The following is a 17,489-nucleotide window of genomic DNA, read 5'->3' as shown; positions in this document are numbered from 1 at the left end:
TCCCAATACCGACCACTGAGGAGCGCCACTCATCACTGGTCTCCACTTGGACATCGAGCCGTTGACCGCAACTCTTTGAGTGCGACCATCCAGCCAATTCCTTATCCTTATGGCAATCAGTGTTTGAGATTACATCACCTCTCTCCAAATGCTGATAGCTATACGCAGAATCAATTAGCCTGTAAGGAAATATACATCAAAGTATATGTCTTCATGATTTAAGAAACAGCTATATTTACTTTTCTAACTTTCACTTTAATACTCATATCCAAATATTAAGGTAGAGTGCTGCAGATGTCAGTCATACCAGCAGTGTTTAGCAGATGTAGTGAAACTATTCCTGTGAAAAAAACATTACAGGATTGATTAATTGGTAGTATCATTGTAAATACGTCTGTGTCTGTTTTTGTGAGGGGGGAAAAAATAGTCTAGGTTAGAGGTATATATATAAAAAAGTATAATTATATATATTCCTGTAAGTCTTCTAACTTAAAAACCATTAGCATCCTTGGAGGTTGGTTAGCTTTAATTTATTGTTTAGCTCAGCATTAAATTCTATGATATTGTGTGGAGCTTTTGGAAGGCTTTTTCTAGTTCTGCAAGCCACATTAGCCTCCCTGATGATTGCTCATCAAATGCATTGCACTGTAGAACTGGAGTCTTAAATCCAGTTTTTATTATAAGTAACACATGACGTGTCACGAATCAGTAGTTTTAAGACCACTTTAAAGATCATTGACAAAGATATCGGCAAAAGGTGATTTTAATAGAATTTTATAGAAATGTGACTTAACAGAATTCGATGGCAAGGTTCACTCTATTACTCATTACATGGATTAAGTATACACAGAGAAAATCGTGTCAGAGTTGTGTTGGAATGATTTGTGCAGAGATTGAGGACAAAAGGGTAAGGGAGACCCTCCTGTTGAGTCATGAGGTTTGAAGAAGACCCGTCTGGATCCAATCTTAGTCTCAGACTTGGACAACAGTTTGTGTCTAATACCAAAGGGATAAGGAGGCCCTCCCGTTGAGTCACGAGGTTCAGAGTAGACCCCCTTGCTCTCTAAACTCCTCCTCAGAGAGGAGTCTAGGTGCGGCTGGATCTACCCCTAGTCTCAAACCTGGGCAATGGTTTATAACTAAAGGGTTAAGGGTGTTTAGCAGCAACTTAAGACTCCAACAATAATTAACCATTAACCAATTTGGTAGCTACAAAAGGAGTTAGTCAAGTTTTTCTACAAATACTAAAACAATTGAGCTACAAATGATACTTGTGGTGGTTGTACACATAAATGCGCAAAAAGATCTAAATCAATATATATATATTAAAAAAAATATGAATATGGTACCAAAGCTAGATAAGTTTATGAAGGTCTAAAGCTAGATAAATTTGTAAAGGTGTACCTGTTAAAAATTCCCCTTGAGTCTCGTGAAGTACTCACATTAAATGCCTTGGCATTTCCCAACGGGTGAAGGGTTGAGCCCTGAGGAGTGTCTCAGCCGAGGAGTGTTTCAGCCCAAGTCTCGGTGATCCTCCGAGTCTCACAAACTTGAGAGTTTTCGAACTCTGAGAGGCGTCCCACTCGGAGATTTTGGGTGCAGCCTGCTGCGGTCCAGGAGAGCTCAAAGGGTCTCACTTGGGACCACTGGTTGTAGGTTTGCAAGATGATTGGCTTTAGTCATCAGTAAATTTCCATCTTGGCCACTACCGGAGGTGGTCCAGGGTAGTAATTATGGTATTGTTCCACGGTAACCATGGTATCATTCCACTTGAGCTATGATCCAGGTAGGGAGTGCTTCAGGGCTGTCAGAGATGATGAATTATCCCCTGCTCTTGTTCCCTACCTTGATCAGATAGCCGGTGTTCCTGGTACGATCAGTGTCGCTCCCCACCTTAGCCATGCAAGAGTGCCTGGTACAGTCAAGGGACGCTCAACAGCCCAACTCATTACACAATGGCTAAGGCCTAACAGGAGTTCCTGAGATCGTAGAGGGGAAAGGGGGGAAATGCACCACCACAACATGTTAGAAGGATTATTTTTAGAAACATAAATAATTTAAAGTAGAAATATGTAGTAAGGAGGATAATATGGATATCCTTATACATTTTTGTACTGAAGAGGAGAATACAATCTTGAACATGTGCCTGTCAGTGTGAGCTGTAGGTATAAACAGTGATGCCATTTATCTAAATTAATGTCTAAATTGATGTTCCTTAAGAACTGGTGAGCACTGTTATAAGTGAGAGGCTCTCAAACCCTCCACTGAGGCACTGGTTTGTATTCCCGGGGGTGTTCCCCCGCCTGATTTTCAGGCACGATGAACAGAGGTACCTAAATTAGGAGGCTGATCTCTCAGGATCTCTGTAGCCAGCAGGGAGAGTGTGGCTCCTGCAGAGGGTGGTCAGGGCAGGAGGCTGGCAGGAGGGTGATGTCTCACCTTCGTGAGCAACTGCTCGCTCTCTGCACTGATTGTGCAGAGGGAGATCCCATAGGGACTAGACTCCCAGTGGGTGTACCATTTCCCTGTGGCTCAGCAGAGTGAAGGAGGGGGGGATGATTTCCTTGTCTCTTCAAAATGTCCTTCTATATGTTTCCTCAGCTGCAGAGGTTCCTCTAGGACACCAGGTTAGCTCAGGATGAGGACAAGTGAGCTGGAGCAGGTCTCTTGTTAAAACAGTGTCAGTGCATCACTGAGATGCCAAGCAAAGATGACAGGAGATTTGAAAGTAGGTTTCTTGTATAAATGCTTGGTCAAATTCAAACTCATCATTCACTGAACAAAAATTTTAATTAAAGGCAGCTCCACACTCGGATGCAGATCACAGCTAGAGCCATCTGCATGTGACCGTGTCCCTGGCCGAGGGGATGGCTTTGCAGGCACTCGGTGTCCTCCCAGCCACAGACCCTGTCAGCCGGCTGTGTTTTGCGTCTCAGTTCCGGATGCGTGAGTGGACCCTTGGGTGGGCAAAAGGACAGGAGTGCAGGAGGGACGGTGGCACTCAGAAGTGATGCAGAGCTCTCTATTACCTGTCCCTTTGCCTCGCAACAGTGGCACTTTTTGCTATTGGAAGCCTTGTGATGAATTGCTGTGCGGAAGGAGCCATTCAGAGTAACTGATTCAAAGGCTCTGAGAGGGAATATGTTATACTGTGTGCTCTTTAGGGCAGTTCTTTTGTTCTTTCAAGGCTTTCTACCACATTTCTATATAGCATTTAAAAGGGTCTGCAGCTGTTCTGCACCTTTAGACATTCATTTTTTTTATGAACAAGCATCTGGCTCTGCAGTTGCTTTGGGAAAATTAACTCTAAACAGACTTACCTTTTCATCTCAGTTATATTCAGCAGTTCGGAGAAACATTGACTTGGAGCCCTTTGGAGGAAAACAAGGCATATGCCAGAACGGCAGAATATGTTCCTGCTCACTTCCGCATCTGCTAGAGTTGCTTTCATACTTGCATCTTTTAACTCCTCCTGCAAGATGCACTTTGCACTGTCACCCTAGTGCTTTGCTGCACCACGTTCAAAACATAACTGTTTGATGCCAGATAGTTGCCAAATTGCAAAGAATACCATTCTTTGAGTCCTACAGAGCTGAGATGGCATGTGCTCAGCCTGACCTACAGAAAATACGACAATCCTGGAAAAAAACCCTGGAACAGGTAGTAACCTCTGAATGAAGAGGTTAGTCCTTTGAAAAGCGGTAACTGGAGTTGGCATGCTCGAGTATGAAGATCCCTTTTCATCCTGAAGAGAATACTTCAGGATAAAAATAGATAAGATTAATAGATAATAATAAATAAGATACTTCTTAGAAATCTATTCTCATTTTATAAATGGGCATATAATGTTTCTATCTATAGACACATCATGGCTGAAAGATGAGAGGCTACAGGAAAAGACAAAATAGTCATAAGGATTTGCATTATGACAAAAAGAAAATTTTGAGTCTTTGCTGGCACCATAAGCCCACTTTAGAGAAATCGTCGTGGCAAGTGTTCTGGAGATGTAAGGAGATGGTGATTCAGATTTAAGACCCTATGGAAAGAATGCATATAATTGGGTCTGCTTTGACCCTGCCAGTTTTTCCATCCTGGGATACGTATCTTCTGAAATTTAAACCATTGCTCAGGTGGCAGCAGGAGAAGTTGCAGGTGGTTTATTTTTGTGCACGGCTGAATAAAAGCTGAAGCACGGCAGAAAATGTCTGTTAGCACATTAGACACATCAGTAGGCATGCGGGATAAAGCAATTTGGTTTGTGTTTTGAGTCAAGAGAGAGAACATGTAGTCTGCTATTTTCTAATCATAAGAATTTTGAGCTAGAATTCTCCAAACAAATTTCAGACAATTCTGAAAAAAAGGCAGTGGATTGGTCCTGATTTAAGAGAGGATGGACATGAAAGATGAGAATAAAGGGATAGAAAAAGGTGTGGTGAAGGAGCAAGAGAAGACGAATATGCAAATTGGATGTATAATGCATAGTGTGTTGCTGACAGATGCCTCCCAGGGATGTAAAATATATCCTATATAAATTTATATGGATATATAGCATATAGAAGATCTGTGTGTGTGTGTGTATATATATAGAGTATATATATGTATATAAGAAATGGATGGTAGCAGCAGAGCATCAGTCAAATGAGAACTTCTACCAATGCTATATGAGTGAACCAGATACAAAGCTCAAGATTTTGTTTGTAACTTTTTTTACCAATCAATGCACCAGGTTAGGTGGATATATGAACGCCGTTAATAATGCCAGGGATTTCATTCTGTGCCCTTTTTTACTACTTAAAAACCAGCCATAGTTATGTCACCTACCAGTGTAACTGGCCTTAATACAGAGTTTGGTTGTCTTTGAGAAGGAGTGTGAAGATGGGGGTTTTGTATATAAAGGAGTGAAGCTAGTGTTAGGGTAAGAGGGATGTGATACCTATGATAAGAAAAGGGGGAAATATTTGAACCCCCACAGGTGTTTTGGTGTAGGACTGTCAGTATGAGTTGAATCATAGTCTTATCCATGCAGCAGCAGATGGAAATCTGTCAAAGCTGCATTTTCAGAAATGGATCTCCAGTTACAGACTGGAGCAGTGACAGAGATTAAATAGAAAAGAAATGAAACTGCGTCATACCAATGGTCCATCTGTCCTGGTATTGGCAATGGGAGATGCTGTGAAGGAGCACATGGGCTGGGCCACTTTCAGGGTCCATTCCACTCACTGCCCCTAACATCCATGGCTGTTTGATTAAACGTGCCAGAAGGCACATCCCTGCATATGCCTTTTAGTACCTGTTTATGAACCCGCTGTCCATGACTTTAATCCCTTTCTGGGACACCTTCTGATACTATCTGCCTGTACAGCTTCCTGTGGCAACATGTTGCAGAGATTCACTACTTGATGTGTGACATAGTGCTTTCTTTGATCTGTTTTACATTGGTCTTCTAATTTCTTCAAGTACTTCCTTATTTTACTAATGTGAAATTAACTGAATAACAGCTTTGCATTAATTCTGTCTATGGCCCACATGGTATTGTAAACCTCTATCATATTCCCCCACCCTCACCCCATCCTCTCTTCTCCAAATTGAAGAGCCTTTTGAGTTTAGAGAGGATGATTTACTGGTAGGTAACACACAGGGGGGCGAAGCTGCTGGGTCATCAGCAATACCGTCTGGCAAGCCAGACAAATCTGACTTGGAACAGCATTAGGAATGGATTTTTTTGTCTCTCTCAAGCTAGCTGTTCTCTTGCAGTTGTATATGCTAAATGAAGATTGATGATTGTAAGTTTGGGGAGCTGTGATAATTCCTTGGACTGTGGTTAAGTGATTAGTGTTGTCTCAGAATCTTGCTCCTGAGGATTTGGTGGTTAAGGGATTCTTGTCTTCCCACTCTTCATTCATTTTTAAGATGATCCATGAATTTTATTTCACAAAGTTTTGTGTCATTTGTTATGTGTGGATGTTCTGTGAGATTTTCCCGGTAATGCAGACTGCTTCTTCAAGAGACTTCTTTCTTTGTCTTCCTTAACTGTGCATTTGGATTTGTTTGCATGGTTTCAGACTAAAACCCTGGCTCATTCACAAATGCAGTGTGAGACCTTTGACTTCCGATCTGGACAATGTTCTGTGCTATTAAAATGGACCTTCTTTATCAGAAGAGAGAGATTACAGTGCTACAGCGGGTACCTGTAATTTCAGTTTCTTGCTCTTTAATTTGCCTGGCACTGTAGATATTTTTCACATAATGACTCATTTTTCCTTAGACCCTCTACCGATAACAGGCTTTTTTCAATGTCTTTGTAGTTTCAAGCCCATTTCTATCTTCTTGAAATTCTAGCAGATTGTCTCCATCAGAACAGTTTGTAGAAATGAATTAGTTCCTAGATTGAAGGTTTACTATCTTTTGAATTAAAGCTATTTTCAGGTACACCCTTTTCTAAAGTGCACGTGTTTTGTGAACACAAATAAAAGTACTGGTAACCATTTTTTCTGATCTCATTTCTGAAACATCTCAGGTACTTGAACAGTTGATGCCTTCATTAGATTAACAGTAAAAACAAACTTTTCCATAATTTTTCAATCCATATATGCTAATACTTTTTAATTATATAAAAATGCACAGTTTAGAAGAAATTATTCTTGATTACTACAAAAAAAAACCTTGGGCCATGAGCAACATTTCAAATTTCAGGATAAAATGCAAGTTCTAACAGCAGGTAGCCATGAGTGTAAGGGCGTGATCGTCCTAAGTGTCTATAAAAAAAATGACAGCACAGCAGGGGAAAGCTTTGCTGTCATTAAGGATGCACATTTTAGGATGGATGTGTTCAGTGTTAGTGCCAAACTGTAAATATAACCTTGAAGAGATACTGACTCCTTTGTTGGTCTTTCTTGGCATTGTGCAGAAGTGGGAAGCAGCAGCATGGAAATGCTGGTTGGTAAGAAGGGGTGATGGGCTGGGGAATAGAGGAGGAGTAGGAACGTGGCCAGGGAGAAGGGGATCTGAGGACAGAGGAGATGGGTACGGTGATGGGGAGTTTAGAAGGAGGTGATGAAACAGGCAGGAGCTGGCTCAGAGCATAATTTGCCCCCTTTGTATTCCTATTTTATGCAGCTTAAGTTTTTTAATTTTATTTGTGTAATCAGATGCTATTTGTTGCGAAAGTAAGGTAGTCTGGGAGTGAAGCAAGGCTGTGCTGGCAATGAGGCGGTTTGCTGGACAGTCCCAGTTTACCCGTTACTGGGTTGGGAAGTGCGTATGTGCAAAGCTAGTGGTGATGCCTGGCCCCTTTGACAGGGATTTCCTGCATGGCTCAGGAGAAGCGTCCCCCAAAGTGGTACCTTCACCATTTGCTCTACTGACTGTCGATTGTTCTTCGGGCATCCTGTGAGCAGGACACTTGGGATCAGCTCTGAAGTTGTCCAAGAGCTCCTGAGTTGTCCTAACTGCCACACAGGGCAGGACACATCTGAAATGTGTCCTGATGAAAAATATATTGTATTTCTACAATATATGGCTCTGTGAAGTTTCAAACGGAGCACCCAAAAAAACCAGATAGTTTACAGCTTTCTAGTATTGAGGAAGATGCTAACACCTGATCTCCTGAGGGGAAGTATGTAGAAGACTCAGTATTTGTGTGTTGCAAATACTTTGAGAGAGCATCATGGAAATGCCCATGACTACAGGAATAATTTGTATATTTGCTCCAGGGCAAAATGATGTATACAGTAACTAAAATTTGAGGGCGAATCTTGAAGGAAGCTACCAAATAAAAACATTTAATAACTCCCATTCAGTAAATCATATAGGTGTCCTGTGCAAAATGTATGGGCTTGTATTTAATAGTGTAAAGTCATGTCGGGGCCGCATTGAGATGGCTGATATTTTATAACACTTAAGCATTTAATTTTGCAGTTTTTCTCTTTTAATGTAGTGTTTGTGGACAATACACAAATATGAACAAAGAGTTGGGTTGAAACGAATTAATTTACTTGGGAAGTGATTTTCCATATAGTATAAAACAGCTTGACTGTATGACGAGGCATATTAAAAACTAGGATTAGACCACACTAGTAGATTTGTGCAGGAAAATGTGTAGCCTATGCCTCTCGTGTGCTTGCCTCTTCCCTTTATTATTAATTTACCATCTTTTCAAATACTAAAATTAACTATGTTTATCCTGACTTTAAAGTAACAAGCGTACGAACAGAATGGCATTGAGGAAACTGCTTTGTAGTAGTGGTATGAACATGGTCTAAAAATATCTGCTCATTTTAATAGGACTCCTTCTGAAATTTCTGTAGGAAAAAAACCTAATTGCCTGAAGATATACTGGAGTAAATTATGCATCAGCAAAAGCAGAGTAAGGTTTTATTGACACTTGCATTGCCATCAATACTGTAAGGAAAACTAGGTAAGGAGCAGAGTAAGAGAACATTGCCCAGACTGCTTTCAACCTGCTTTCAACTCTGGCTGTGAAAACAGAAGTTTAGAGCTAGAAAAATCCTATTTCATCTTTCTGCCTGACAAGAGTCTTGCAAACAGCTGCTGTCTGCTCTTCAGGCTTGTTAAAGTCTCTAGTTTATCATTATGGCATCTTGAGTAGCAGTGTCTTCCCTTGGATACTGGGAAGAATCTCTGCAAGGGGGTGAGGGGTGCAGCTTCCTTGTTAGGGCAGTAGATTAAATCTTCCTGTTGTCTGAAAGCGAGGACTGTAATCACCTTCCCTCCACCACCAGCAGGATGAATTAACTGCTGTATTGAATTTGTGCCCTTTGCAGCTCTTTGCCACAAAATGTTTTAAAATGCTTTATTAAAAAAAAAATCGTTAGATATCATATCAGATATTATTTATCCATATTTGTATTAAGAAATATTAATGCTGATGCAAGAAATATTAACATTAATAATTTAATTATATTTAAGTTGCAATAAAAAATGGGACCTGAAATTGTGATTTCAGAGCTGCTTTAGGTTTGTGTTATTATTCTTACTTTGTTGGGGTAGGGAGCTATATTCAGATTTCATTAAAACATAGTGAAAAGAAATGTGTGGTGAAATATTATGAGTCAGTAAGTGATTAGTTTGTAAGTGTCTCTCTTCCTAGCTGCAGAACTTAAATATAAACTCTTAGGTTTTTCCCTGGAAAATACGAGCAGTATCTGTTCATCATTGTGTGCCACATTTACAGTAATTTCTCATAAAATTGCCCATATGGTCATTTAGATAGAGGAGATCAGACTGAATTGCAAAAGTTGAAAAGGATGGGCCAAAAAGTCCGTGGCGTAGTAACTGTAGATGGACAGTGGCACCACAAAATGCCTGCTGCAGTGAGAGCTGGATGTACTTCACGTGCACAAGGCGGCGTGTGGATCAGGATATGGCCACACCGGCCTGAACGTTGAAACCACCACTGTTGCTTTACAGGTTTTCCTTGCAGCTTTTGTTGTGTCCTCTCTCTTTTTTTATGCTAGTAATAGGAACCATGCGCATAATAGAAATTTAGTGAAACTAAGCAAGAATGTCTCCAACCTGCTTATACCTTTCCCATGAAATGAAGCCAATCCAATAAATCAAACACAGGCTGTTTGTAAGCCAGAGCTGTGAGACTTCGTCTCTGATGCTAGAGGTGGAGGCCCTGCGCAGGGCTGCAGAGTTGCTCTGCAGTTTGGTGTCTCTGCAGTAGGGTGCAGGGCAGTTACTATGGTGTCCCGCAGGCAAATTAGCTATTTAAGGGATAAAGGGACTAAATGCATTTTCAAGTCAGATGGCATTAGGGATCTAAGAGAGAAGTTCTGGAGCGGAAAAAATTGAGCAAATGTTAGTATTTGGAAGAAATTTCATCAGAGATTCAAGTTGTGTATCATTGTCTGTTACTGAAATGTGAAATTAAGCTGCAGGAAAGGACTGAGATGGGGTACGACTCAGCATTTGTGTATAATCCCTTGAGGACTCAACCCATTCCTAAGTCCCAAATTTCTTTTTGGAGAAAGTCTTAAATAGTCAGTAGGAGTAGAAACATTAAGAAATTATTTTCTCCTTTCTCCCCTTCATATGAGCAGCAACAAGAACAGAAAAGCACAGTAAGAATATTTTAAAAAGGGGAGAAGCTTCAATTTATGCAGACAAGAACCGGCTCTGTTTTTCTCAGTTGTTTTTTCCTTCCTCTAAGTAAGCAGTGTGAAAACTGCTGCTGTATCTAAGAGAAGCTACCTAATTCTGATTGATTAGTCCATTTGGCTAGCTTAACAGATACAGTCATTAAATTAACTATCCACATAAAAAGAAATTCAGCAATTCTTTTGCGGGGAAGGAGGGGATGAAAGTTTTAGAGCTGTGGCTATTAAAGCAGATAGATTCATGGAGTATGGAGATAGCTAATCCTCCCTGAAGTGCAAGGAAAGATCATGTATGAGCAGAGAGAAGGTGTTTGGGTAGGCATGAGGATAAAGGAGAATTAAAATGTCCTAGCTAGTCAGATACAGAAATCTGCCAGCTAAGTGGCTTTTTTGAGTTTATCTTGCTGTATTTTTTAGTTAGCTCATAGCTGATACTGAAAATGTTTTAGGACCTAGTGTAATGCGACGTAATGCTAATTGTCCCTTGTACTCTTACTGACTGGCAGACAGAAATATCCCTTCTGTTCCCTCTCATCTAGTTTTCCACTTTCTTGGTCGTTGTTTCCTGATAATCATAGAATCACAGAATAGTTTGGAGTGGAAGGGACCTTTAAAGGTCATCTAGTCCAACCCCCCCTGCCATGGGCAGGGACATCTTCAACTAGACCAGGTTGCTCAGAGCCCCGTCCAACCTGACCTTGAATGTTTCCAGGGATGGGGCATCTACCACCTCTCTGGGCAACCTGTTCCAGTGTTTCACCACCCTCATTGTAAAAAATTTCTTCCTTATATCTAGTCTAAATCTACTCTCTTTTAGTTTAAAACCATTATGCCTTGTTCTGTCGCAACAGGCCCTGCTAAAACGTCTGTCCCCATCTTTCTTACAAGTCTCCTTTAAGTACTGAAAGGCCGCAATAAGGTCTCCCCGAAGCCTTCTCTTCTCCAGGCTGAACAACCCCAACTCTCTCAGCCTTTCTTCATAGGAGAGGCGTTCCATCCCCCTGATCATTTTTGTGGCCCTCCACTGGACCTGCTCTAACAGGTCCATGTCTTTCTTGTGCTGAGGGCTCCAGAGCTGGACACAGTACTCCAGGTGGGGTTTCACCAGAGCAGAGTAGAGGGGCAGAATCACCTCCCTCAACCTGCTGGCCACGCTTCTTTTGATGCAGCTCAGGATATGGTTGGCCTTCTGGGCTGCGAGTGCACATTGTCCAGCTTTTCATCCACCAGTACCCCCAACTCCTTCTCGGCAGGGCTGCTCTCAATGCCTTCATCCCCCAGCCTGTATCGATACTGGGGGTTGCCCTGACCCAAGTGCAGGATCTTGCACTTGGCCTTGTTGAACCTCATGAGGTTCATACGGGCCCATTTCTTGAGCTTGCCCAGGTCCCTCTGGATGGCATCCCGTCCCTCAGGTGTGTTAACCGCACCACTCAGCTTGGTGTTGTCTGCAAACGTGCTGAGAGTGCACTCGATCCCACTGTCTGTGTCCTTGATGAAGATATTAAACAGTACCGGTCCCAATACAGACCCCTGCGGGACACCACTCGTCACCGATCTCCATCTGGACATTGAGCCATTGACTATTACCCTCTGGATGCAACCATCCAATGAATTCCTCATCCACTGGACAGTCCACCTATCAAATCCATATCTCGTCAGTTTAGAGAGAAGGATGTTGTGGGGGACCATGTCAAAGGCCTTACAGAGATCCAGACAGATGACATCTGTAGCTCTTCCCATGTCCACTGATGCAGTCACTCCATCATAGAAGGCCACTAGGTTGGTCAGGCAGGACTTGCCCTTGGTGAAGCCATGCTGGCTGTCTTGAATCACCTCCCTGTCCTCCATGTGCCTCAGCATAGCTTCCAGGAGGATCTGTTCCATGATTTTCCCAGGCACAGAGGTGAGACTGACTGGCCTGTAGTTCCCTGGGTCTTCCTTTTTTCCCTTTTTAAAAATGGGGTTATGTTTCCCGTTTTCCAGTCAGTGGGAACTTCACCAGACTGCCACGACTTCTCAAATACGATGGACAGTGGCTTAGCAACTTCATCCGCCAGTTCCCTCAGGACCCGTGGATGGATCTCATCAGGTCCCATGGACTTGTGCGCCTTCAGATTCCTTAGATGGTCTCAAACCTGATTTTCTACAGTGGGCGGTTCTTCATTCTCCCAGTCCCTGCCTTTGCCTTTTGCGGCTTGGGCAGTGAGGCTTGAGCACTTGCCGGTGAAGACTGAGGCAAAAAAGTCATTGAGTACCTCAGCCTTCTCCATATCCTGGGTAACCAGGTCTCCCATTTCATTCCAGAGAGGGCCCATATTTTCCCTAGTCTTCCTTTTATCCCCTGTGGAAGCTTTTCTTGTTGCCCTTGACATCCCTGGCCAGATTTAATTCTATCAGGGCTTTAGCTTTTCTAACCTGATCCCTGACTGCTCGGAAAATTTCTCTGTATTCCTCCCTGTCCTTGCTTCCACCCTCTGTAGGCTTCCTTTTTGTGTTTGAGTTTGTCCAGGAGCTCCTTGTTCATCCATGCAGGCCTCCTGGCGTTTTTGCCTGACTTCCCCTTTGCTGGGATGCATCGCTCCTGAGCTTGGAGGAGGTGATCCCTGAATATTAACCAGCTTTCTTGGGGCCCTCTTCCCTCCAAGGCTTTATCCCATGGCACTCTACCAAGCAGATCCCTGAAGAGGCCAAAGTCTGTTCTCCTGAAGTCCAGCCTAGTGAGCTTGCTGTGTGCCCTCCTCAGTGCCCTAAGGATCTTGAACTCCACCATTTCATGGTCACTGCAGCCAAGGCTGCCCTTGAGCTTCACGTTCCCCACCAGCCCCTCCTTGTTGGTGAGAACAAGGTCCAGCACGGCACCTCTCCTCTTTGGCTCCTCTACCACTTGGAGAAGGAAGTTAACATCAATGCATTCCAGGAACCTCTCGGATTGCTTATGCCCTGCTGTGTTGTCCCTCCAACACATATCGGGGTGGTTGAAGTCCCCCATGAGGACTAAGGCTTGTGAAGGTGAGGCTGCTCCTCCCCTTCTCTGACAGATGGACCCCATCAACGCCCAGTAGACCAGGTTTCTCAAAGTGAGTCCCATGGTCTAAGTAGCTGAACCTCTGGCTGTGGTACCAGTCCTGTAACCATTTGTTGATCCGCCCGATTCGACTGGCCCTTTCAAACCCCTTCCCTTTGACCAGAAGCATTGATGAAAAAACTGCCTGCGCTCCAGAGTCCCTTACCGCTGCTCCCAGGGCTCTGTAATCCTTCTTGATATTCTTCAGACTGCTCCTGGCTGTATCACTGGTGCCCACGTGAAACAACAGCAGCGGATAGTAGTCAGTGGACTGTACAAGGCTTGGTAGTCTCTCGGTGACATATAATAATCAACCTGACTTCTCTTCCCTGGTGTACGAGATGGGCTGTTCTACAAAATTACCTCTCCTAGTCACTCCTTCCATATCTATTAGTCCTGTTAATAAAAGGAGTCTTTCAGCACTTTTCTCAAAGCAACATGCTGGTGGTTTCCCATCTTCTATAATAATCTCCTATATGAATCGGATTCCCTCCCTTTTCCCTTCTTTTGAGGGGGATAACTTCCCCTTACATAACTGAGTTATAATTCAGACCTTTTCAGGTTACTTGGTAGAGGATGTACACTATCGGGGGAAAATCTTTCACTTGATGGGAAGTTTCCTCATCCTCATGTGCTTGATACCCAAACAGTGCCCATTCCTTTTACTGCAGCCCTCTCAAGTGTGATGTTGCAGGAGGCTCCCTTCTCACAGCTTGCTCCTGCAACGTGGGTTAGCATTAATTGTGCAGTTGATATGGCATCTTTCCTTATCAGTGTCTCCATCACTTCCCTGAACCTGTCAGGGTTCTCTTGAATGTCTCCATATGTCTGTTGACAATTTCCCACTGGCATTCAACCCATCCAGGCCTTTCTGCTGATTTCAGCTGAAATTCTGTCTTCTTTTTCATTAATGCATCTTAGCTCAGATCTCTCATTTGATGTCCTTGTCTGGCACCATATTTAATCTGAAATTTCAGGTGTACTTAATGGAGAGTTGTGGAGACAGAAATCAGGGTAAACAGACAGAAGAAATGATAAAGAATTCCACAGTGTCCAAGAAGACACAGTAACGATATCGGATATCATGAAACCAGTCATTTCTCTCATTTATAACACTGATATGCCAACAAAGATGCATTTTAGTACTATGATTATGAACTCCCTTTATTTCTACCTTTCTTAAGTTTGTAATTCTTCCTATGGCTTCTAAAGAGGTCCCTATTGTTTCTGCTCTTTTTCTTCCATAACTTTTAGGCATTCCATCTTTATAGTCTCTTAAATCTGGAGAGTTAATTTTTGTTCAGAAGCTGGTGATGGGCATTTTCCTTCTCTTCTTGAAAATGAAAGTTTCTATTTAATTTTCAGGGATAATTCCCAATTTGTTATCCGTTTCATATTCAAATGCAAACCTGTTCCCTTCTAAAAAATCTTTAATGACCTCTTTTTTCTTCTTTCAAGTTGAAGTGCTTTATAATCACCTGTTTTTTCTTCCTGTTTCTTTAAACACTTGGCCTGTCCTGTCCTACTTTCTCTTGCCACCTCATTTTTTTTCCCTCTTTTCGCTTCCTGGAGCAGCCTTTTCCTGTTGAGGAACCCATCTATTTCCAAAGCTCATCTGTTTCCCTGGTTTCCCAATCCCAGCTTTGGTTTGGTAAACCTCATATGCAAATACTACAGTTAATTCAAGGTAGAACTTAAGTGCATATACATAAATGATCTCATACATACATGATCTCAGATAAGGATAATTTCCTTAGTTGGGGCCCTCTTCTGTAAGAAAATTCCGCCAGCCGCCTCCTCCTGTGTACTATTGTTGTGGCTGTTCGGGAGAGTTGGAAGAGCAGAGAGGAGCTTGCTCATTTTTTTGTTCTGGCCCTTGAGCTATCGGGTCTGTATGGGATGGACTCATATGGTTGTGACTTAAGATAATGCTCCAAAAATGATGCCGCTGTAAACAAAACTACTCTACTTGATTTGTGTACATTTTAAAAATAACAGGCCTCTGAAACCAGAATTGCTATTATCAGCATAACTGGTTTTTCCTTGTAAAAGCCACAGATCACATGTGCATCTTTCCTGTGAAATGTTTTATTTTTAGGTCTTAACATATGCAGGTTTTTGCCATTCCTTTTCAAAGAATTTGTATCAATGCCTCAGCGAATGTTTCTGAAAATCTCATTCTGCAGTATTGTCTTTCATAATGTAGATGGTTTTTTCACTGTAATTTTCTACATCCCTCGTGTTTCTTAAGATTTTTTTCACAATCTGGTTTTTTTTCACATGCAGATTTTCTTTATAATTAATACCAAAACTGCTACTTAAGCTGACAAAGATGGTTTTTAGGATAGATTGACAGGCAAGATAAATTATTCCTATTTCATCTCTACCATAGGAAAGGGTTGTATGATTTACGTTGAAATGCATATTATTTTAATGTGATTGCTTAGTGTCTTATGTTGCTTAAATAATTTTCATTGTGTTTCACAAGTGTTTCACTATAGCTTTTTGTTTGTTTTAAAGTAATGGCTTTTATTAAAATTACACAGTTATGTGCCTCACTGTTGCTGAAGTGAAAACATTTACCTATGAGGTGATTTCATGAGAGAAGCATATCTTTTGGCGTAAGTTTCCAAGGCTGTGTGTAATTGTTAGGTTGTAGCTTAGTTTGTAATAGCACTGATTGCATTACTGGATCTGCCAGAGTGTTGTGTTTTTTGTGATATTTTCTGTGCAGTGAGTCATAATAATAATAATAATAATAATAATAAAGCATAACATGGCCTCATTTGTGGGTTTTTCTACTGATAAAATATTTCCAGATGTATCCTGCCTGCCATGTTACTTAGGATAGGGTTTAAAAATGTCTTTAAATTTCAGACCTGTCATCTGTTTGTAAGCTCTGGGCTCAGTCCCCAGGAGCTGTGCAGGCTGGTGACCCCATGGCATTTCCCTTCCAGCCAGGCTCATTTTGGGAACTGAGGCACCTGTGACAGACCTTGAGAGGCAGGGGAGTGCCAGCAGCTTCCCAGCCGTTTCCAGCCCTTTTGTCCTAAAAGTAAGGACTGAGCAGGAGGACAAAATGGATGGACCTCTTTAGGAATCATTCTCTCAGCCTACTTTGAAAGTAAACACAACTTGAACAACCTGGGTATGTCTATCAGAAGGGTGGCAGTTGGGAGAAGAGCAGCTGACTGACCATGGGCAACCCTGGAGCTGCATGACGGCGGACATAACCCCCAGGAGAAAGAGGCCTCCGCCAGGGTGCAGGCAGGCCAGCCCAGGTCAGGTCAGAGGGGTGCTTGGCCAACTGTCCTGTCCCAGTGGCCCAAGGCAGATGTTGAGAGAGAAGCAGAAGAGCAGAACAAGCATATATGAGGCTTCCTCAGAGTCCTTTTCCACACTCCAAGACTTTCTGAGTCAGGTATGATTTCTGTGCGTTTGGCAGCCCTCAGTTATGTCCATGAACTTGTCCATTCCCAGCTTGAAGCAGTACAGACCTCCAGCATCCATGCTTTCCTGTGGCAAGAGGTTCCACATTGTAACCAGGGGCTGTGCCAGAAAGGTCTCTTTTATTAGTTTTGAGCTTACTGGTCTTTCCTGTTACCTCCTAGTTCTTGCATTGTACAAGGCAGAGAATGATCAATCTCTTTGTTTTCTCATGCCAGACACAATTTCCAGATCTTTGAGAACATAACATATGATATTCCAGAACATAAAAACATTAACACCAGTATCTTTTAAAAAGCAATAATTTTGTCAGACCCACGTGAGAAGACCCTGTGCTTCTCCTTGTCATCCCTTCAAATACAACTGTAAACTCTCTCCAAGTGAAGTAATTCTGTTTAATATTTGTCTTTTGTACTGTATACTTACTTTAATATCTTACATTTTATAATATCTTGCATCTTCCTTGGCACAAAACCCTTTGTGGCCATCAGATAAGGAGGATGACCTTAGTTTAACTGAGTCCCCCAGAAATGGCTAAGAGTAAAAGTAGAGCCCTAAGCTATAGGGGTGGCTTTAGTAAATCTGTGGAAGCATAGACTTTGCTGGAAAGAAAGTGTAGTGAATGCTGAGGAACTATATATCTAACTTCAGCTAAAGCTAAAGCTAAACTAAATACATTTTAAGAGAGCATCTGTCTAAATTTCTAAATCTACAGACCTTATAGAAGTCTTTGAGTTTCCCCCAGGTGGATGAGTATCATAAATATTTAATATTCACTTCTAAGAGGAATTAGAGGATTATAATCAGTAACGCAAACAACAGCATCTCTTTTAGGTGCTCCTCAATAATGGGTC

General features: G+C 42.1%; 1 protein-coding gene across 1 annotated transcript in view; it reads left to right on the top strand.

Moving 5' to 3' along the window:
* ADAM22 (ADAM metallopeptidase domain 22) overlaps nt 1-17,489 on the top strand; it is a 146,146-nt gene that overhangs the window by 47,161 nt on the left and 81,496 nt on the right. The gene's annotated exons all lie outside the window — the stretch shown is intronic.

This window comes from Calonectris borealis, chromosome 2 (assembly GCF_964195595.1).
Source record: "Calonectris borealis chromosome 2, bCalBor7.hap1.2, whole genome shotgun sequence".
Classification (NCBI taxonomy): Eukaryota; Metazoa; Chordata; class Aves; order Procellariiformes; family Procellariidae; genus Calonectris; species Calonectris borealis.
Note: the sequence above shows the minus strand (reverse complement) of the source record. Positions and strands in the feature narration are given on the sequence as shown.